The following is a 23,210-nucleotide window of genomic DNA, read 5'->3' as shown; positions in this document are numbered from 1 at the left end:
CGGCCCAGGGCCTCTCTGCGACCAGCAGGCAGAAAGCACAGAGGCAGAGTGGCTTGTCATCTGGGCATTGGCTCATACAATGTGCATCACAGGGGCCAACCGTTTCTAAGATAGGAGAAACCGGAACTGGAACGGGGACCGTCACCTGGCAACTAAGAACGTGAAGTATCCTGGCTGGGGTGTGGGATGGGGCCTTTTCCACCACAGTTCTTCTCCAAGGTCAAATCAATTTATACTTCATAATTACGTGATCTCATCTTACTGAGCATCCTCAGTAACACTTGATATTATATATATTTTCCAATTTGCTATTGATGCATATTTTCACATCTTCCTGAATCATTTGCTAATTCTGTCATTTGTCAGGAACTTGATGTTACAATTTTCTGGGAAAAATCTTTATAAATATCACAAGAAAGAATGAATGAAAATGTGTTTCTAAGAATTCAATAATTCATGAAGGAGAATCTCTGTAAGAGATAAAGTTAAGAAATAAAGGGGATGACTCAATCTAAAAGTATAATATGAATCAAAATTCATATTCTTATGAGGTTGCCAAAGAGAAAGCCACATTGAAGACACCTTAAATTTCAACTGCTGTCTAACGATAAGGGTCAACTGGATTGATTATGTTCATTCCTTAAAGAACTGCAACTCCTTTCAGAGATAAGATGAGCATTGTTTATAAAGTCCTCATAGTAAGTATTGCGTGTTGAGATCTTATTTTTATATTCCATTTATCTAACAAAGTAAGATAAGCTCAATAATACATCACTTGAGGATAAGTTAATGAGTGCTAGAGGTTTTTATATAAAAGGGGTTGAATTCAAATTTTTTATGTTCAAATGTGCTTGCTGCTGAGTATTCATAGAAATAAAAAACACAATGAGGAAAAACATATCATCAGAACCCTTGTTTAGTACATTTTTTCATATGTGATTTGCAACATGACCTGAATCCTTGAAGTTAAACAGCATACATTTAATTCATCCAATGGTATTGTTCAAAATTTCAGAAACAATCACTTATATTTTTCTAAGTGTTTGTAATCCTCATATAAAAACTAGCATCTTTTAGTATCCTTCCATTTTGGGGGGGCGTGTGTGGGTTTTTTTTTTTTTTTTTTTGGCTTTTTTTTTTTTTTTTTTTTTTTTTTGGTACTGGGGCTTGAGCTCAGGACCTTCCACTCGCCAGGCAGGCGCTTATACTGCTGTTTCCCTGGCCCCTGCATCCTGCCACTTGTACCTTTTGAAACAAAATTTTCATGCCACTTTGCCCCATTCCCACATCTTTAATGGATATCACTTGGAGTGCTGTGGTTAGGTTATTATAATTTCAGTTTAAAATCTCTTGGCGTTTACTGCACAGAGAACAAGTTGTGCCCCTGTGAAGCGCACCTCCAGTGTGTTTCAGAGAGTGTAGGCATCCGCAGTTACAGTCCAGGCAGAGAACGCTCACCCCACAGTTCCTCAGGCCCTTTGCAGCTCACCCTGGCACCCGTGCCAGGAAACGCTGATTGACTTTTTTTGTCATCATAGGCTAGATTTACCTTCCTAGAATTCGTATAAATGAAATGACGGGTGTCCTCTCTTTGACTGGCTTCCCCTCAGCCTGGTGGTGGTGACATTCCTTCATCTTGTGGGGTTCTCTTTTGTTGCCAAATTGTACTTTGTTGTTGTTGAGAATCCTCCCTGTAGTAGCTAGTGTCACAAATACGTGGCTTGCTTCAGTGTTCTCGCTCATGTACACAGCTGCCATGGACTTACAACATTTTGGTGTGCACGTGTTTTCATTTTTCTTGCATTCATGCCTTGAATTTGGAAAACTGCAATCAAGGTGTATATCTAACATTTTAAAAAGCCCACATTGCCTGTGATTGTACCGTTTTGAATTCCCTCGAGCAGCGTATGAGCTCCAGTTGCTTCCCATGTTTTTCAGCGCTTGATGTTATCAGTCTTTGTGAGTTTCAGCCACTGTAGTGCATCTGATTATAATTTTGACGTTCACCTGCTAACTGGTAATCGGGCATCTTGTACATGTATATCGATTAATTTTACCTTTTCTTTTCTGGAGATGTCTCTTCAAGTATTTTGACCATTATAAATTAGATTTCGCTCATACTAAATTGAAAGTTTATTGTATATCCTAGATACCGTGCCTTTATCCAGGGTATATATTTTTTCACTGCTTGCTTCTTACGTGCATAAGATTCAGCTGTATGTGCACAATTAAATGTTTTGATCTAAACACATACTTCTGCAGCCACCACCCAAATCCAATTTTATAACACTTCTGTCATCCTAGAAGTCCCTGCTCACCCAGGGACCCTCTGATCTATTTTACTCTCTATACACTGATTTTTTTTAGGCAGTTACTATAAGTATAATCATGTAGTCCATAGTCTTTCAGGCCTGGCTTTCATTTGCTGGTGTTGAAGTTCGTGTTTCCCCATGTGTCAGTCATCTATGTCTTTATTTTCTTTTTTAAAGAGAATAAAAGAAATTCAAAGACGTTAGAAACAGTGCAGAATTTCAAAAAAGATGATAGAATTCAGCAATGGTGGTTATAGTGCATATTGTTGTCTTTGAAGTAGTTGTTCAGGTTACCAGATATAAACATGCCAAATTGGCCAAAAACTTAAGCATTAACTGTTCCTTTCAATAGGCCAATCAAAATTCCTAGTACAGTTATCTTGGCATGTGTGTGTGTGTGTGTGTGTGTGTGTGTGTGAATTTTCTCTCTTTTTATCTTTGCTTTTCCCCATTCTAGTTGGTCTTCCCTTTTGAGCACTTTCTTTCCCTTTCACAATGCCTATTGTACCTTTTAAATCGTTTTAAAATTTCTTTTTGATTGATTGACTTGGTACAAGCTGAGGCTTGTAGTGATCCTCCTGTCTCAGCCTCCCAACAATGGGATTACGGGCATGTATCACCAAGCCTGGTTTCGTTGGCCCTCGGCAGGCCTGGGGCGGGGCCATCACAGCATGTGGTACCTGGGAGCAAAACCGGGTCCTTGCGCTTGCCAGGCAGGTGCTTAGACCACCGAGCTTCCTCCCCAGCCCTGTACCTTTTGGATTTTATTTCCTCATTCAGGTTCTTACTCTAGGGAGACAACAAGATGTCTGCACGTGCGGGTCCGATTTATTTCGCTGATGAGTGTGCTCTCCAGTCACATCCGATTTACCTAAAGAAGCCTGGCCCTTACCTCTCTATTGTTGAGTAGGTCTCCTTGTTATGGACAAGCCACTTTCCTTGTCCGCTCATCACTTGATGGGCATTTATGTTGACTTTGGCCTGCGGGTATCGTGACTAAGGCTGCTTTGGATATTTGCAGAGGCCTTGTGGCCGTATGTTCTGCTTCTCTTCAGTAGACCACTAAGAATGGGAGTCGGTGTTGAGTGTTACACGTGTGTTTAAATCTTTCACCTACTGTCCAGCTGGTTCCAAGCGTGGCTGAAGCCACGCGAAATGTAGAGTTGCAGTTTTCCACATCTGCACTAACATTTACTATTGTTTTATTATTATTATTATTATTGTCTATCATTACTGTTCTAATGAACATATAGTGGTATTCACTGTGGCTTTCATTTGCTATTCTTAGATGACTAATGCTGAGTTTTTGTTCCGCTGTTCTGAGATGCAGCCCAGGGCCTCACACATGCTGACCAAGCATGCGCTCCGCCACTGAGCTATACCCTAGACTACACTGAACGTATTTGAATACGTTTAATAACTATGTGGATATCTTCTTTGATGTACTGTTTATTCAAAATTTGCCCACTGTGTTTGCCTGTTATTATTTTAAGAATTCTTTGTATATCTCCATATAAGATGAGAACCAGAATTATGGTTTGCAAATATTTTTGCAATTTGTGTATTGTGTTTTCATTGTCTTCATGATCTTTTGAAACACAAAAATTTTAATTTTTTTTTTTTTTTTGCTCCGAATGCCTTCAGGGTAGGTTTGGCTGGCTTGAGTTGTGGGGATCGAACCACAGCAACCTGAGCCTGATTGCTTTGTTGAAGCAGCCACTTAAAGAACTGAGCTAAGGGGCAGGGCCCCAAAAATTTTAATTTTGATGGATTTATCATTTTTTAAGAGATCATACCTTTGGAGCTGTTATCTATGAATACCCAACCCAAGATCAGGAATTGTTTTCCTGTAGAGAATTTGTATTTTAGGTTTTACCTTTAAGTCTGTAATCCATGTTGAATTAATTTTTGTATACGTTTAATTTGTTTTGTTATACATAGTCACCCAGTTGTTTGGAAAAGAATCTCATCTTGATTGAATTGCTTTGGCAAACTTACTGATGGTCAACTGACCATAAATTTATAGACTGTTCTAAGAATTTCCATTGTGTTTAATTGTTCTGTGTCCTTTTTCTTACAGCAGATCACGTGATAGATTATTTTCTTTTTTAAAATTATTTTTATTTTTTTGATACAGGGTCTCCCTACACATCTCACACTCACCGTGATCCTCCTGGCTCAGTCTCTCCAGTGCTGGGATGATAGGCATGCACCACCATGCCTGGTTCCAGGGCTGGCACGTGGTACCAGGATTGAACCTGGATCCTTGTGCTTGCCGGGCAGGCACTTAGACCATGGAGCTGTCTCCCCAGCCCAATTTTTTTCTATTTAACATGGATTTTCAAAGCTATAACTCACCTTCTGAGCACGAGTTTAGCTATATATTTGTTGATATGTTACTTTTTTATTTAATTAAAAATCCCTTAATTTCTTTTGTGTCCTTTGACTAAATATTTCTTTTTAATGTTTATTGCTTAATTTCCAAACTTGTGGAGATTTCTCAAACTTGTTTCTGCTGTCGATCTGTTTTAATTCCACTGTACTTGAAAAGCCCACTTTGTCTGATGTCAATCCTTTTAGTTTGTTGGGATTTATTTTGTGGGTTGCATATGTTATGGTCTGAGGCTAGGTGTCCCCTCAAAGCCTCATGCAGTCATGGGGTGGCTTCTGGGATTTGTGACTGATTCTTGATCCAATGCTGGCATTGAGTGTGAGTGCCCGGGACAGACACTCTGCATTACAATGTGAGGAGGAGAGAGAGGTTGCCGGCTCCCTTGGTTCTCTGCTCTTTGCTGGATGTGAAAGGTTGCTCTCTGCCATGTGCCTCTGCCTTGGAGCCTGCTGAGTGTGTACTGCAACCTCCAGAAGCTGTGAGCTGAATAAACCTTTCCTCCCTTCAGTTTGGGTGTCGCGTATTTGTCCCAGCAACGAGAGAAGAGTAACGGAGACAGTATATGATATATCTTGAAGAACGGTCCATGTGTGCTTGAAAAGAATATAGCTTCTGATGGATTGGGATACAGCGTTCGATAAAATACGCCGTAGAAAGTTGCTTGATATATTCTGGCTGTCTTTAATGTCTAGCCTTTTCTGCTTAGCGTGTCCTCCTTTTATTTTTTTGAGACAGTCTCACTTTATAGTTCAGGCTGGCTGTGTACTCACTGTGTAGTCCAGACTGGCCTTAAACTCACAGCAATCCTCCTGCCTCAGCTTTCTGAGTGTTGGAAATCAAAGGCATGCACCACTACACCAGGGCTTCTTTCTTTCAATTATTGTAAATAGAGTATTTAAATATCATCTCTCCCATCGTTATTCAAGTGTAGTGTTTGCTTCATTGCAGTTTAGGGCTCTAAAATTAGATGCATATGGATTTATCATTACTGTATGGCCCTGATCATGTACTGTACTATTGAGTTCATGGTGGAACACCCCTGTAATTCCAGCCCTGGGGAGGCTCAGGTGACAGGATTATGGCAAGTTCAAGGCCAGCTGAGGACTTAGCCTGCCTGAATTACATAATGAGGCCTTGTCTCAAACAAGAAAAGAGAAAAAAGATAGAGACAGAGAGGCGTTGTGCTAGGACAGACTTTTATGATTTTACATTTTACTAGATTAAGCAAGTAGAAGTTTGTAGTACCTTGTGATGAGTTACAGTGGACACTCTCAGTGTTGAAGTAACCACTAAGAAAATCATCTAATAAAATACACCTACAAATCAATAGAGGAACTGAAATGATACAGAAAAACATGTCTAAAGCAAAAGAAGACAGGAGAACAGGGAAGGGGACACAAGACACAGCTAACAGGAAAGTGGTCCATATACTCTCAGCCATACCAACAATTAATGTAAATAGAGCAAAGACTACTAAAAGGGGAAATGGTGTCAGGCTGTGTGAAGAGCAACATCCAAATCCATGCTGTCTGTAAGAGCCAGATTTAGATTCAAAGACATAAGCAAGCACGTTGAAAATAAAATGATTAAAAGCAACATGCCAGCAGGAATAATATCAGAGTAGCTGTCTTGATATCAGACAAAGCAGATTTTATGCTAGGAATCATCCCTGGAGAGAAAGTGATACTTTATATGATGAGTGATAGCCCGAAGAATTGTAATGTATTATCAACAATTTTACTGCTTCGTGAAGGAACCCCTGAAGGAAGTTTTTTCCCACCATAGTTCTCACAGAGCAGTGACTGGTGGCAGGCCTTGATGTCGTGTCTCCACCTGTGCCGTGGGGCTGTGGACTATAATTTTTAGAACTGCTGTTTAGGCTATTTGCATTTAACGTAATTATCATGAAAATTATGTTGAAATCCACTGTCTTCCCCCCTGCCCTGGTACTGGGAATTGAATTCATAACCTTTGCGCTGAGCTACATCTCCTTTATTTTCTATTTTCTATTTCAACACAGGATCTCACTAAGTCCCTAAGTTTCTCAGGAAAGGCTTGGACCAGAGTGCCGGTAGTCAGCAGACTGGGGAGTGGCCAGCTGGCTAGGCAAGTAGGTGTGAACTGTTGGTCACCGAGATCCAGGCAACAAGTACCTAAGCCCAGCACCTGGAACCCATCAGAAAGTAGCAGTGCTGTGTTTGGTCCTGCTCTGGAGACCTCGCGCAGGTTTTTGAAAGGACAGCCCAGAACTGACTGCCTCAGCTCCGCATGTGCCGGATACTCTTCAGCTTCCCGAGTGCGGCGGGACATTGTAGGCATGCACCGCTACGCCCGGGCTTCTTTCAATTATTGCAAATTAAGTATTTAAATATTAAGATCTCTCCCACTATTATTCAGTATTCTCTCCCTGAGGAGTGGGAGAATCACAAGACCACAGCCTTTAGCTTTGTGGCCCTGCTCTTTCGCTGCAGTCAGCGCTCACCTCGAAGAGCACTTCTTGGACTTACATTTGCCCTGAACTGGCACTGGAGAGCATGTTTGTTTTCTTTCAGGCCTTAAATAAATGTAAAATCTCACTGCCTTTTGCACTTGTGATAGTTCTTTGTTTGGGACAGAAAGAACCTAGAAAAATCTCAAAAAGGAGAGCCCAGCCCCCTGGATCCTGGCCACCTGGGGATTACAGGCAGGCCCCTTGCTTCCTGTGTGTCCCCTGTCTCAACCATCCGTGTGCTCTAGCGAGAACCCTTGGCCTCGGTGACATAGAGACCGGCTTCCTGTCGCGTGGCTCCGGGCCTAGAAGGCCGCCTGGGGAGAGGCGTGCCCTGCCTCTGTGCACGCGTGGCAGAAGGGCAGACGACGGTCCTCGACCGGAAGAAGGGAAGGAGGAGGACAGGACGCGACGGAGCTCACGCCCCATGCCTGTCCTCAGACGCCAACTGAGATCAGGTTTCCGCATCAATCTGAGGACAGGAGCGTCCAACGTACCTCTCGGTCTCTTCTGTGTTCCCTTCCCTTGCTTTTATTGATTTTTTTTATTGCACTGTATCCCGTTTTGATTAGCTATACCTCTTTTAATTTTTAGCAGTTTTGCACAGGATCTTAATGTATCTTATTATAGCGTGTCTTCAAATAGCATTCTGCTGCTTCATGTCTGATGTGAAAATAACGAATTCCGCTTGCGCGTCTCCTCCCGTGCTTTCGCTCGCCAGTGTCGTGTATTTTGTTGATACGTGTGCTGTCTACCTTACAATATGTTGATATTACTTTTCTTTCTACCAATTATCTTTTAAAGGAATTTAAAAGTAGGAAAAGTATCTTTTAAAGTTGCCCATATGTTTACCATTTCTGGTGTTCCTCATTCTTTTTTAGATCCTCGTTTCCATATAGTATCTTTTTCCTTCTGTCTGAGAATTTCCTTTTGCATTTCTTGTGATTCAGGCCTGCTGGTGATAAATTCTCTCAGCATCTGTTTGCATGAAAAAGTTTTCTTTTACCTTCATTTCTGAAGACTGTGTTTGCTGAATATAGAATTCTGGGGCGGCAGCGTTTTTCCTCCCCCGCATTCAGCCCTTTTCGTGCAGGCTTTCTCTGGTGCCCACGTCGCGCTGCAGCTAGGAAGTCTGTTACTTTTTCCTTTTCTTCAATGTGTCACTTTTCTATGTTTTTAAAAAGGTCCCTTTATCTTCGGTTTCCAGCAGTTTTATTATGATGGGTTTTAGTTGTGTTTTTCTTTGTTTTCTATCCTGCTCCTGTTGAGGGCTGCGAGGGCTTATTGTTCTCAACAGATTTGGAAAATCGGGCCATTATGTCTTCAGATATTGAGTCCACGCCTCGCACTTCCAAACACGTGCACTGTGGCTTAGTGCTCTCCCAGTTTCCTCAGGCTCTACTCATTTCTTCAAGTTTCCTTTCCTTTCTCTCTCTTCCTCTCTTTAAGTAGTTTGTGTTTTTGTGTTTCAAGTTCACCGTCTTTTCCTCTGTAGTGTCTACTCTTCTGGCCATCTTGCACGGAGAATTTAAATTTTAGATATTGGGCTTTTCATCTCTACAAGTAGTACTTCGTTGTTTTGTTTTTCTTTTTGTATTCACGTGTTTTCCTCTACAGCCTTAAACACGTCCCGAGGCCCCCTGTGTTAAGGACACAGCTCCCCAGGACATGCGGGAGGCAGGAGGAGCAGGCCCAGGGACGGCGCCCCAAGGAGGTGCCGTGTGGCCTGCAGAAAAGCGGTGTCCAGCTACCTCCCCCTCCGCGGCTGCCTCTCCTTCCCACGCCTTTTCCCAAGCCGGAGGAGCGCAGATGCTCGCTGGCCTGTGCTCACGCACCACGTTTCAGGGGAAAGGCGTTTGTTAATCTCTTGGGGATCCAGAACCACCCAGACCGAGTTAGAATTCCTCGTAGGATCCTTCTCACTTAGCTTCAGGGAGAAGGAAACTCAGGTATCCACGGGGGGTGGGGAGGGGGGGGAGTTAGAGCCATTTTGGTGAGCGTTCTCTACTTCCTGTTGCTTCTTTCATCTCACGTGAACGGCTGGCTGGGGTGGTGGGGGGTGCAGAACCGACTGCCCACACTGTGTGCATTATCCACAGTTTCAGGACCACAGAGAAAACCCCGTTTTATGATAACAGTCATGAATCTCTGCTGCTCAAAGCTAATATTCACCGAGTACTTTGGTGCAGTGCACGGTAGCGAAATCTTTGCCAACATCATCCTTAACCCTCAGAACAATCCTCAAAGTTGTCCCTCTCATCTCTGTTTTATAAGGGGAGAAAATTAAGGTCACTCTGCTATTAGATGGTAGAGCCAACACTCAGAGTGTGTATGTTTACCCACTAGAGGTGTTTTCTCCTGGATTGTGCCCTTGGAAAATTGATGCTACTGAGTTTCCATGGCCAGGTGCGTCTCTGTGGCCATCAGGTGAGCTGGGAGGGGCGCACTGGGGTTGCTGGGCAGATGCCATCGCGGCTGCAAGTCTCACTTTGTCCTTGTAGTGTTTCCCTCTAGGATTCTGTGATCAGCCATAAGTACTGTCTGTGGTTTAGCAGAGGTTAATAGGACCCATGAATTACTGCCAGCTTCATTGTAGGTCCTTGTGCCTTTGGCTGTTCTCTTAGGGACTAGCTGTCTCTTTGGGAATCAGTCTCCCCATGTGGGTTTGAATTAATTCCCTCAGGCCACATAACTGTAATCTGGGAGAGTTCATTCAGCAAATGGCACCCAGCTTTTCGCACTCTGGCTTGCCAAAGACACTGTGAGGCTTTGTTTGGACACAGAAAATGGTACTGGATGGCAGATGTTTGCAAATACCATTTGTTTAATTACTCAGGCACTTTATAATATATTTTTTGTCCTGAGCTGTGGAAAACACATCCTTCATCAGCTGTAAAACAGAGTGTAACTTGGGAGGCCACTCGCGCTGCCTTTTTCCTTGTGCACTGGTCCAGGCAGATGGAGTGAACAAAAAGCACATAAAGGAAAGCTGTTGGCAGCTACTCTCAACTCTGCTTCTTTGTAGCAGCAACCAATATAGAAATGGGGACCCTTTCCAGCCCCCACCCCTGCAGGGGAAGAGTTCTGACCCTCAGAAAAACACTCAGCACCATCAGGCTGAGCAGGCGGAGTGAGGGGAGGGAGAAGGGGGAGGATGGAAAGGAGGTGGGGGAGGGGAAGAGGAGGAAGACAGGAGCAGGAGGAAAGGGAGCAGGAGGAGGAGGAGGAGGAGGCTGGGAAGGGGAGGAGGAGAGGCCTCCCCAGCAGCATGTGCTACTGTGTGCTCAGTCGGCATGTGCCTGAACTTTGCTGCCGGGACCTAGCATGGCTTCCTGCTTGGCACAGGGGTGGGGCCAGGAGGGACTGACTGGCTCAGCCTTTCACCCTGCACAGTGACTGCAGACTCCTGCTCCTGCTGCAGAGCCCTGATACCTGCTTTGAAGGGATGTGGGTGTGGCACAGGTACCCCCCCCCCCCTTCAGACTGTTGCCGTGGACGCTGCAGGCCTCGAGTCAAGCCTTAGGACCCGTCTGCTCCACCCTGCAGAATTCTAGTGATGTCTCCGAAAGGCAGCCAGACCTCACCTGAAGGCCTCCCCTGCATTCAGTCCCTCTTCAGAGCGCCTGAGAATCAGCATCCGCAGGCTATTCGGAGTGCAGCTAGGATCGGAACTGAGTGCTTTCTGAAATGCAGTGGGCTCTGCGACAGCTGCAGGGATATTCTCTAGACAAAACTCCAGTTCCCGCACCAGCTCTGCTACATGTTAGCTGCGTGCCGTGGCTATCCGCTTAACTTTTGGGGCCTTCTGTTGGTAACCTTTGAGAAGCGGATAGATAGGACTATTAGCTACTTTATGGGATAGCTTGGCGATTAGGTGATTTTCACATGTAAAATACTTAGAATGTAGCACTATCTCAATAAATTGTTATAATTCCTGAGTTTAAATACCAGAACAACAACAACAGAAATGGCCACACATTTGCATTGAAGTTTTTTTTCTTTGAGTCATAGGAAAAGAAGAAATTGCTTTTCTCTGTATCTGCCACCGCAATCTTATGAAGGAACTAACAGTATTAGTAATGGAAATGTCTAATAGCCATGATACGAAGAAGTTGTCACATTGTCTCATTTAGTCCTTAAAGCAGCTGGTGAGCCCTGTCCACAGCCAAGTGTTACAGGTAAGGTGTTGCAGCAGGTGCCGGACTAGTGTCCTAACTCACGCCCGTGCCTGTGGGGCTCTGGCTCCCACAGTCCCAGCCACTGTGGTTCCATGTCACGGTCTGCAGTTTCTTTGGGAGGGAGCCACAGCGTGAGGGAGTTACAGGTGTCGCAGCTGGGCTGGGACTCGGATGTCCATCTTTTAATGATCTTTAAGAATGATCACTGAGACTAATCTGGGAAAGAAGATGAAACTGCGGACAGCCTCGGGAGGCAGAATAGTAAGAAAGGAAACAGGAAGAGCAGCACGTGTGTGGTCTGCGGCCTCAAGAACGGTGTACATGGGAAGCAAGCTGGGTGTTATAGGGTGAATAAGATCCCTAAAAATCAAAATAACCCAGAAGGATACTGCAGGTGAATGGAAGAGAAGGGGGAGAAGAAGAAGAAGACTTGGACATCTCAGAAAGTGACAAATACTCAGAGTCCACATGGAACCATGCAGAGCCACATGCGCAGGCTAGCCTGTCTGAGGGGTTCGCTTGCACTGTGGATGAATGGGGAGCTTGGGAAGGCTTTTGAGCAGCAGTGGGCCATGACTGAGCCAGTCTTTAAGAAAGTCTCTGTGACAGGCAAGACTGAGGCCAGAAGGCCATGGCGGAGGCCTTGGGGGAGGAAGAGTACTGCACCAGAGGAGCGGAAGGGGAAGATGGGGGAGTTCAGCAACACAGAGGTGGGGCAGTCCAGAAGCTACCCAGAAGTTGGGATCAAAGAGAGAGCTGTTATTTATAGTTCTGTGACTTGTGCCTACAACCCAGAATGAAGGCACTACAAATAAAAATAGGAAATTAGCCGGGCATGGCGGCACACCCCCTTCCCAGCACTTGGGAGGCTGAAGCAGAATGATTTCTGTGAGTTCCAGACCAGCCTGGGCTATAAAGTGAACCTGAGGCCAGCCTGAACTGCTTAGTGAGGCCCTGTATCAAACAGACAATAAATGAATAAATAAAAACTAAGGAAGATGAGTTAGTTAAGGAGGTGATAGAATAATCACTTTTTGGTGCAGCTTGGACTCGTAGTAATCCTCCTGTTCTCAGGCTCTGGGATTATAGGCATGTGCCACCAAGCCCAGACTCAATCACTGGCACAGCTCACCTGGGGGCGATGGTGGGCCTGGTGCAGTATGTGGTGCCAGGGACCGAACCCCTGGCCCTGAGCTTGCCTAAGCAGGCCCTTAGTCTGCTGTACTATCTCGCCAGCCCTAATCACATTTGGAAATAAGGCAATTCTGAGGTACAGATCAGTCATTAAAGTATATCCAATAGATATAGTGAAAGGGAAAGAAACTGTTCAAAAGGAAAGAATAGCTAGGATGAGGGAACAGAGAAAAGAGAAAAGAAAAAATTTATGTATATAGATAGATAGATAGATAGATAGATAGATAGAGAAGATAATTATGCTACTCATTTCTATTCTTTGAAAATAGTTTGTGCCGGGGAGATGTCTCAGTGGAATAAGCGCTTCCCTGGCAAGCACAAGGGCCTGAGTTCAATCCCTGGTTCAGAAAAAAAAAAAAAAAAAAAAAAAAAAAAAAAACCCATAATGTGTGCCTATGTTGTTTGATCAGCCTTACATGCCCCTGTATCTTGTAATCTGAGCAGCTACTTTGAAGATAACAATATGCAGAGTAACAACCAGTGTTAATTTCCTATCATCTTGTTTTGAAATTCTGCATCGTTGTTTTTATTGGTTTCTATTGTTCCTTAAAAAAAAAAAATAAAGTGAATCAATTTGAGAGGCAAGTGGGGCCTCGAGGTGCACTATGGAGGGGCAGAGGAAGAGGAAAGGGAGATGGAGGGGAGGGACAGCCCAGGGAGGAGGCACAGAGCTCACCCTGAGGCTCTGGGGAGGGCCGGCCGCGCTGACAGGGGCTCCCAGAGGATTAAGGGCAAAGGCAGAGAGAAGAAGGGGAGGGTCAAAAAAGAACAATCACAAATTTTTTTTTTTAAATTGGAGTTTCTAACAAAAATGAATGATTAATATTTGGAAATTCACAGCTAATGAAGAGAGGGAGTGGAAATCAGAGAAAAGATCTCAAGAGCACGTTTAATTCCAGAGTGGCTGCGGGGGATAGTGGAACCAGGAAGAGAGAATAAGAGGTGAGGGAGGGGTGAGGCAGGATGAAAGGGCGGTGTTCAAGTCCCAGTGAAAGCTGATCAGACACAAGACCAGTTCCAACCTGTTTTGCAGTGTCAGATGGCAGACGGCATGAAAGTCAAAGGGAGTGTAAGTTCTTTTAATATGATAATCTGTATTTTCAGAAGATTTAGAGAAAATAAAAATAAGCCTTTGGATTCGACATAAGGAAGGTTTCTAAGACAGTTTTAAAGAGGATGTGTGAAAATCCAAAGCCACAGGATGGAAATGAACTTACATTTTAAGAAAAGATCACAATTCTGGCTTTGCTACAACATTCCATTAGTGATTAGAGGAGGGAAAACTGCAGCCTCGAGCAAAAAGGACGCAAGTCCTTTCCAAGCCAGACCCCAAGTTTCTGGGAGCAGCCAGGGTGCAGCCCACTGCACAGCCCTGCCTCCCAGGGAAGCGAAGGCTGCCTCCACGCCACACCTCTTCCCACAGGCTGCAGCACAGGACGAAGGCCTTTTGCTTTTCCTTATTAATATGATAAAAATGAGTGTTTCCCTCTTTCATTTCTTTGGGCGAACTGGTATCTCTGTAATGGCGCAGTGATGGCCAGATGAAAATGGACAAAAGCAGTCAGATGGTACTTACATGGATGGATGTAGTAACTTTATCACATGCTTTGGAAATAAAATCGGGCTCTATGGAGAAAGCCAGGTTCTTCTCTGGCTTTGATCATCTTACTTTGAGTTCAACACACACACACACACACACACACACACACACACACACACACCAGGATCAAGGCAAGACCATTTCTAGTCAATGTAGTTCTTGAAATTTTGGCTACAGCAATGAGGTAAAACGGAGAGACAAAGGGGATACAAATAGAAAAAAAAAAAGTTAAATTCTCCTTTTTAAGGGTGCTTATATTTGATCCTAAGTATATGACTCTATACTTAGAAGACTTTAAGACTCTACCAAGACTTTTCAAGTTGATAAATAAATTCAGCAAAGTATCAGGTTATAAAATCAATATTAAAAATCAAAAACTTCTACACACCAGCAATGGAAGTTAGGAAAACAATTCCATCATCACAATAGCTTCAGAAATGCCTATGGAGGGCCTGCGAGATAGCTCAGCAGACTAAGCTCTTGCTTAGGCAAATGCAGGGACCAGGGTTCAATTCCTAAACTGTATACCCCTACAAGTCTGAGCTGGGTAGTGAGACCCTGTACCAAATACATAAATTTTTTTAAAATGCCTATGGGTCAATCTAAAAGCTAGAAGACTTCTACAATAAAAGTTTTAGAATACTAAAGAAAGAAATTTAAGAAGACATAGACAATGGAAAGATGTCCCATGTTCATGAACTGGCAGAGTTAATATAGTTAAAATGACTATATTACTGAAGCAATCTATACATCCAATGCAATCCATCAAAATACTAATGATATTCTTCATAAGGAGGTACAAGAGAGTCCAAAATAGCTGAAGTAATCCTAAGCAAAAAGAACAAGGATGGAGGTGTCACAATACCTGATCTCAAATTATACTACCAACAAAGCCACAGTAACAAAAACAGCATGGTACTGTCACCAAAAAAGAGACACCTATCCCAGTGGAGTAACATAGAGGACACACAACAAACTGACAAACTACAGCCATCTGATTCCAGACAAAGGAGACAGGGATAAATGTTGAAGAAAAGAGAGCCTCTTTTAACAAACAGTACTGAGAAAAGTGTACTTCCACTTGTAGAAGATTAAAACTAGATCCCTATCTCTCTCATCTTGTATAAAATTCAATTCAAAATCAATCAACACCTGGCTACAAGACCTGGATCTTTGAGGCTACCAGAAGAAAGCATAGGGTAAGAACCTGAAGCGGTAGCACAGGTGAAGACCTCCTGAACAGGACTCTAATAGCCCAGGCGAGCAGCACAAACAGGGCTACACCAAATCAGAAAGTTCTTTCTTTCTTTTTTCATTTTATGTATTTGGTATAGGGTCTCAGTATGCAGCTCGGACTCATAGTGATCCTCCTGTTTTCAGCCTCCCCAGGGCTGGGATTACAGGTGTGCGCCACCATGCCCAGATTCAGCTGCCAGCTCAGCGCCCCAGGTGTAGGGCCAAGCATCAAACCCTGGTCCCTGCACTTGCCAAAGCAGGTGTTTAGTCTGCTGAGCTATCTTGCCAGCCAGAAAGTTTGCACAGAAAGGGAAACAACTAACAGAGTGAAGACACAGTCTGGAGCATTTAGAATATATAAAGAATTCAAAATAATTAACTCCAGAAAATCTAATAGCAAACAAATGAACTGAACAGACGCTTCTTAAAAAAATTACAAGGCCAGACAGATAGCTCAGTGGACTAAAGTACCTGCTTAGCCAGAGCACATCAGCCGGGATTCGGTCCCTGGCAGGCCGTGTGGACCCCGCACCCAGGGTGCACTGAGATGGTGGTTGAGACTGGGCATGGTTACGCACACCTTTAATCCCAGCACTTAGGAGGCTGAACACAGGAGAATCACTACAAGTCCAAGCTACGCAGTGAGACCCTGTAGACCCTGTACTAAAAATTTTTTAAAAAGAAGTAAAAATGGCCAATAAGTATATGAAAACTGTTTAACACCTTTAGTCATTAGGGCAGTGCAAATCAATACTACACTGAGGTTCCACTTTACCCCAGCCAAAATAGCTATCATCAAGATTTTAAAAAATAAAATTCTTGCAAGGATGTGGGGATGGGAGGAAGGAACCTGCCTATACTGCTAATCAGAATGTAAATTAGTACAGTTATGATGGGAATGACTATGATGTTTCCTAAACAACAACAACAACAAATAGAGCTTCTGTTTGATTCAGCAGTGCCGCTTGTTGGTGCATACATGAAAGAATTAAAGTCAGCACACCACAGGGATGCTGGCATAGCCATGGTAACTATGCCCCAAGGCCCAATGGCCAAGATACAGAGGTAGTGTAGGTGCCCATCGAGGCAGGAATGGATAAAGAAAACGTACATATGCAGTGGACTGTAATTTAGCCATAAAAGCATGAAATTTTCTCATTGACAAGAATGTAGGTGGATTTGCAAATCATGTCCAAGCTAGACACAGAAAGACAAATATTGCCTATTCTCCCTAAAAGGTGGAATCTAAAAAAGAAGACAAGAAAGTAGGAGAGAGCTAATGCTAGACAGAAGAAGAAGAAGGGAGCGGGGATGGGATCAGGAGATTTAAGGGTGAGGAATGGAGGAGACTGATATGACCAAACGGAACTGTTGAAGCCCCCCCAAAAGATGAAGCTAGGAGGGAAGAGAGGGTAAAGGACGGAAAGGGGTAAAATAGTCCAAATACATCATGCGCATGTACAAAATGCCAATATTTAATCCATCAATCTTTACAACCAGTATGTGCTAATAAAAAAAAGGACATGAACACACACACATACACACACACACACGCAAAGGAGAAAGTACAGTAGGAGACTTAATCTTTGGCTCTCTTATTGAAGTAGGAGTATCTCATAATGTACGCAGAGTACATGGCGGGTTGAGGGCTTTACAGCAAGATTTCTCTCATGGGATGTCAAATCTTAGACACGTGTCTTTTAAGTTTCTTCCTGCATCTGAGGCTAAATGACCGCATCACATTGACTGAGTTGAAACGAATCTCAGATTTTTTTACTTCATTTTACTGAGTGAATTGGTGAGACGCAGAAATTCCGCCCTTCTTTACCACCCTCAGTACAAGCCATGCAACTTGAAACATGGCTCTGAGCTAATCTGAGCGAGGGAAGGGTCATCTAGGTTCCAGCCCTGCAAGGACAGGGAGATGCGTGGGGCGGGCAGGCATTCAAGATGGCAGAGAGAGGTGGGAGCTCGGTCTCCCTGGAGATCTCCTGCAGTCCTGTGAAGAAGAGCCGAGTGGCCCTTCCGTGGTGATGTGGACACTCGGTCTTCAGGAATTAGAAGAACGGAAAGCCGCCTGGAGCTGGACTGAGACCCACCAACCAGCAGGCGTACCTGGTCTGCTGAGCTATCCCGCCGGCCCTTCGTACCTCGCTCCTTCCTTCCTGAGAAGTGTCCTTCTTCAGCTGCATATTTTCCTCTCCTTCCAAATATGTAAGTGTGAATAATCTGGGACCAGGCTGCAGCAGGAAAAATGACAACGTGATTCCAGGGTCGCAGCTTCCCTTACTTTCTCCTCAGCTCCTGTCTGAGAATACTTTCATTCTTATTCTAACATTCTGCAGTTCAAGTCCTGAGATTGTCAAGCTCAGAGAGTTTTACATGTACATGTCAGTGCACTTGGTGGGCTGGGGAGCTAGCTCAGAGGTACAGTGGCTGCCTGGCAAGGAAAAAGCCCCGAGTTCAATTCCCGGCACCTAAATAAATAAATAAATAAATAAGCAATTGACTAATTTAGTGCTATTAAATCCAAATTTAAGATTAAGGAAATTATGGTTCAGTTTTGTATTTTAATTTTCTGAATCTAAAATATAGAAAGGGAGCGGAGATTTTTTAAAGTTAAGAACTAAAGAATTGGGAACATTGATGTGAATTTTTGCAGTTGACCCCAGCACCACCATGCTCAATATAACATCTTTTCTTTCTTTCTTTTTTTTTTTTTCTTTGCAGAACCAGGGACTGAGCTCAGGCTCCTGTGCTTTCCAGGCAAGCGCTTATTCTACTGAGCTATCTCCCCTGTCCCATTATAAAATATTTTCATAGCCTCAATTAGAATAATTTTTAACTCAAAGTTTTAGAATTGGCTCACATTAGGCTTCCGGGTTTTGGATAAACTGGTTGATATAGTTTGTTTGCTGCTTATTTGAACAATAAACTCAATATAATTGGCACCTGACTCAGCTAGTGCTGCTCACAGGCGGCTATTTAGGGATTCCGAGCAACAGTGGATAGCAAAGAACCCACAGGCAAAAGCCCTGCAGATCCATCCCATAGTTCTAAAACAAGACATTTTAATTAAAAACACAAAGCCAAATAAATAAATAAATAAAACAAAAACACAAAGCCTTTCTCTTTCCTATGTCACAGTTTAAATAACTGTCTCATGATTTTTTTTTTTTAAATAGGCTTCCAGTAACCTTGATTTATTTTAAATTTGAACATGTTTTTGTAATCTATGTAAACTCCTTTTAGGAAGTAGTCTAATTACATGTAGAGAAATTTAAAGTAATTCAATAATAATAGAACAGATAATTTAATAATAATAGTATAATGTGGAAAATTTGCCTTATGAATGGGCAGTAATTTAATTTCCACTCTCCCTCACTTCACACGTGTGCAGGAATCGCCTTCTACATGCCCAGCCCCGGACTTAGTGCTGACCTCAGAGAGCTTAACGCTTAGCAGGGAAGAGAGAAAAGATACTGTTAAAGGCTACTGCCCCACACGGACTTCCTCACTGGTGTGAGAAAATACACCAGCCTGCGGATAGTCACATGGAGGAGAGCAAGGGGCTTGTGTGGGGAAGGGAGAAGTCTTAAAAGAAAAACAAGCAAAAAAACCCCCAGGATATATGTTTTGTTTATTGAAAACAAATTAGTGCCTGCAGAGAGCCTGGTACACCCTGCATCCTTACAAGGCTTTTCTCTCCGTCAGCAGCCCCTGTTCTCCTCGCCCTAGAGAACCCTCCTCCCTGCAGTCCCACGATGGTTTCTAGCTCTTTTTTATTTTAGTTCTGCTACCGATGTGTTTCCAAATAATATGAGTGCAGTGCTATTTCTTTTTTTAGTATATTAATTTTATTGAAAAAGAAGTAGCAATGAGACAGTGTCAAAACAACTTGGTAGGACAGTAACAATAATTAATGCGCAATGCTGGGATGCCAGTGGCAAATGCTGTGTTTTGATTCATTTCTATGGAAAACATGGATTTTGCTTTCCTTACTTCGACCTCCGGTACCCACCCTTCTCCTGTTTCCTTCATTGGATCCTTGATTTGGTCGTCTTTCTCGGAGGTTCTGTGTTCGCCGGCCTCCCGGCCCTTGCAGGTCGTGGCTGCACAGATTGCCCGAGGGCTCTGCCCGGAGGGTGGCCTGTCTGTTGAGGCTTTACTGCAGAGCTTGCATCAAATACTCGGGTGTTTTACTGGCATCAGTGTTCTTTGGTTAGTTTCCCTAAAGAATAATCCTGCAACCTCTTGGCTGGAAAATGCGTGTTCAAGCCCCGGTCTTTGCTGACCCAGCTCCGCCAGGCAGGTGGTGGTATCCAGCATGAAGATCTCCCCTGACAGCTGCTAGCAGCGTGCGCTACGCCCCCGTCCTTCCAAAGCTCAGAGTCCTTCAGCATTAGCTTCTCCAGGGGAAAAGGCTCAGACTCTAGGCGGGAAAAGGGCCTTCGCCTAACTGCGGCGAGCGAGAGGGGAAGCCCAGGGGCCAGCGGCCACTCGGAATGTCGCATATTCAGCCAGGTTTTCTTTTCCAGCCCCTGTCTCCTGCCTTCCTAGGCCCCCACCCGCCTCACTCCCTGGCCTCGGGTTCTGTGATGGATGACATGCACTGTGCTCCTGGCTCCCGATACCTGCAGACACGCAGCCTTTTCTGGTCTGCTAAGCTGTTACTTTGCATCTGTTTTTTGCATCTCAAAGTTTTAGTGAAATATTTTATTGCCGGTCATCTCTTCTTGTCTTTGCCCGGGTGGGTCACATGTTTAGCTCATCATTCAGTGATTGATGATGCAGTTTGGTGGCAACTGGGCCCTGTCACATGCTATCAGCCACAGGGCAGCCAAGCACCTGCCTGGGGAAGGACTGGGGCTTTTTATATCTTTATACTGGATTTTCACAAAGGAGAAAAATCTATCCTCCATTTGCTTCCTTTTTCTTGGAGAGAGAAATTACATTTGGAAGGACAATGTAAGGATACAGCCATGGGGGAGTGGAAAGGACATCTTAATTTAAGGAAATGCCAAGTGTCGGAGGGCCTGGCGCTGTGTTTGGGGAAACAGGGATCGCAGAGTGGCTGCAGTGTCAGACACCACGGACAGCGTGAGGCTCCGGGAAGCAGACAGAGCCCCTGCAGAAGGCTGTCCCCCGCGTGGCCCAAGTCATCTCCCTCGCTCGGTGCACACTCCTGGTCCTGTTACTTGGCAGCTTCCTCACGAAGCAGAAGAGTCTGTGTCCCAGTCCCTGGCATCCTGGCTGCTCTGGAAGGCTCTGGCCAGTAGATTGCAGTGGAGGAATGACGCACGGTCCTGACTGCTTCACCAGGGGCTTGCATGTTCTGTTTGCTATTTTGGGACCTGCCCAGCTGCCAGTGAACAGGCCCTGCTGGTCTGCCAGAGGAGGAGAGACTGTGACACAGGCACCCCTATTGGGTGTGGAAGCCAGTCATTCCCCAGGCGGACGCTTGGCTGACCTGCAGCAGATCACACATGGGAGAACCCAGTTGCCACCAAACTGAGTTGTCAATCGCTGAAAGATGAGCTAATGTGTGTCGGCAAAGTGGCTGCTTGGGGTGGTTTGCTATCCAGCTAGAGCTGCCAAAAAAGCTCCCCAATAGAAATTTGAAGCAATATTGTGAAGCCGGAACACTGGAGGAAGAAGGAACACTGGGTAAAATTAGAAGATCATAGTCAAGTTCTCCCACTGCAGCCACCTGGTGGTGTGGCTCCCAGAGGGCAGGCCACCTACTCTCGGCCTTGCCCCAGGGACGTGGACCAGGGTGGTTTTCAGGCTCCTTTGCAGCTATGGATCGCCTCAGAGCTCACCCAAATGCCATAAGATTGAAGTCTATCGTTTCTCTTCGTTCCCTGGCGAGGCTGATGCAGGGATGTCAGGTACCAGTGGTGAGGACCACCACACCATGAGATCTTCCAGGTCCTGTCTAGGTGGAGACTTCTGTCCCTGAGTGGCTTGTGCTGTGGCTTGAGATGTTGGGTCCTGCTTCCGCTGCAGTGCCTCAGTGTCTTTCTCAAAGTTCTCCACCTACCATTGCACTGCTGGGGTTGCTGCCTTACACTTTCCTTGCCTTCTGGGCCCCTCTGAACCCCACAGCTCTGGAAGCTGTTTAAAGCCCACAAGTCACAATCCCAGCTTTGTCCCCAGTCATGAAACCCACTGGTTCTAGTTTTCACACTCATTTCTAAACCTACTCCTTAATTCTGCAAGAAGTCTCGGTTATTATAGAAAAGGGTCATTGAATCTGAGCTGTCTACACCTCAGTCTTAAAGGGAAATAGCTCCTCTCCCTCCCTTCCAGTCAGCGATCTACAGTGCTTTGCCTTTTCTGATAGACAGCTGCTAGTTTCCAGCGTTCTTTGGTGGGACCCTGTAATGTTAGGTCTCGCTCAAGATGCATTTCTTAGGCTAGAGAAACTTTTCTTAAGCACCTCTAGAGCCAGTGCTTCTAGAAGACTCCAATCTTGTGCCCTTGACAGTGGTCATTTCTTACCTGAATCCTCCTCCTTTAAGCCCGAGTTCCCAAGCTGGAGTTTCTCCTGGATGGCGACTTCTCTGTGGATGTCAGTCGTTCCACCTCAAATCTCAAGGGAAGAAGACGGAGGACTTCCCAAACCACATCTGTGCTGCGAACCTGTTTTTGTCTTAAGAATAAGTTATCTTGGGACATCGGACGACAGCTGTAAGGCAGCACTAGCAGAACCTAAGTCTTCCCCAGCTCAGGACGTTGCAGGGGTTTGTAGTGGCAGCCTCCTGCAAGCCGGGGTGTGCCGGGCCCGGGAGAAGAGCCCAGTGCCCTTTGCTGCTGCTGAGGGCCCAGACAGTCCGAGCCTGTCTGCTGCTAACTGTGCTGCCACCCTGGATTGCCCTCGCAGAGTCAGCTTCTTCCAGCCACAGCAAGAAGTAAGCCTGGGTGGTGTGTGGATAGGTAGTAAGTTCTGCTTGGGATTTAAAAGCAAGATGACTCCATCTCCAGACCCATATCAGTACATCCAGGTGCAACACAAATGCTCCCCTGGGACCATTAGCTCCAGTGCTAACTGGACTAGTGGACTGGTCAAGTGGACATGTTTCTGATGAAGGTCTGGTGCCTTAGTAGCCAGCAAGGCATTCAAATAGTCTCTGAGTGACCGTCCGGAGTTCTTGACTGTTAGACGGGTAGTTAAGGCTGGTTCCTCTGCCTTCTTAAAAACCCTGGAGATCCTTTCTGAAATCAGAAGGAAGCACTGAGATTGAGAATTTCAGTTCAAGAGAATTTCAACACTACGTAACACTGATCCATTCGTATTCCAAGTGCCATTGATCATGCGCTGCTGAAGGAGTTCACTTCCTGAAGCTCATCCTCCCCAGGAATCAGGCACTGGAATTGTTGTTTGACAGAAATGGAAAACAAGGCCTCAGAGCTCAGTTACATACCCAGAGTCATGCAGTGAGTGCTGGTGACACTGTGTAATATCAGAAGTCTTTGGTCCCCAAAGGAACCTTCTACACTATCACCCAGAAAAGCTCAAGCTGGGTGCGGAGGCCATGCCCAGCCTAGGTGGGGTCTCAGCCCACCTGAGGTGTCAGCCAGGTATTTCCCAGAACTCAGTAATCATAAGATATAGAAGCCAAAATTGCCCATTCAGTTCCAAATGCCTCTCTCTATGAAGTGGGAGCAGGGAAATTTAGGAAAGCCCTTGGAAATGAGCACAGTCTTCCCGCATCCAGCCACACTGCTGCTCAGCTAGATGCAGGGGCTTCTTTCTGCCAGCCTGGGAAACAGAACACACTCCAAACAGACCCAAAGGGCTTGGTGG

Source organism: Octodon degus, unplaced genomic scaffold (assembly GCF_000260255.1).
Source record: "Octodon degus isolate 3935 unplaced genomic scaffold, OctDeg1.0 scaffold00044, whole genome shotgun sequence".
NCBI classification, from domain to species: domain Eukaryota; kingdom Metazoa; phylum Chordata; class Mammalia; order Rodentia; family Octodontidae; genus Octodon; species Octodon degus.
The sequence above is the reverse complement of the archived record's forward strand: the minus strand, read 5'-3'. Positions refer to the sequence as shown.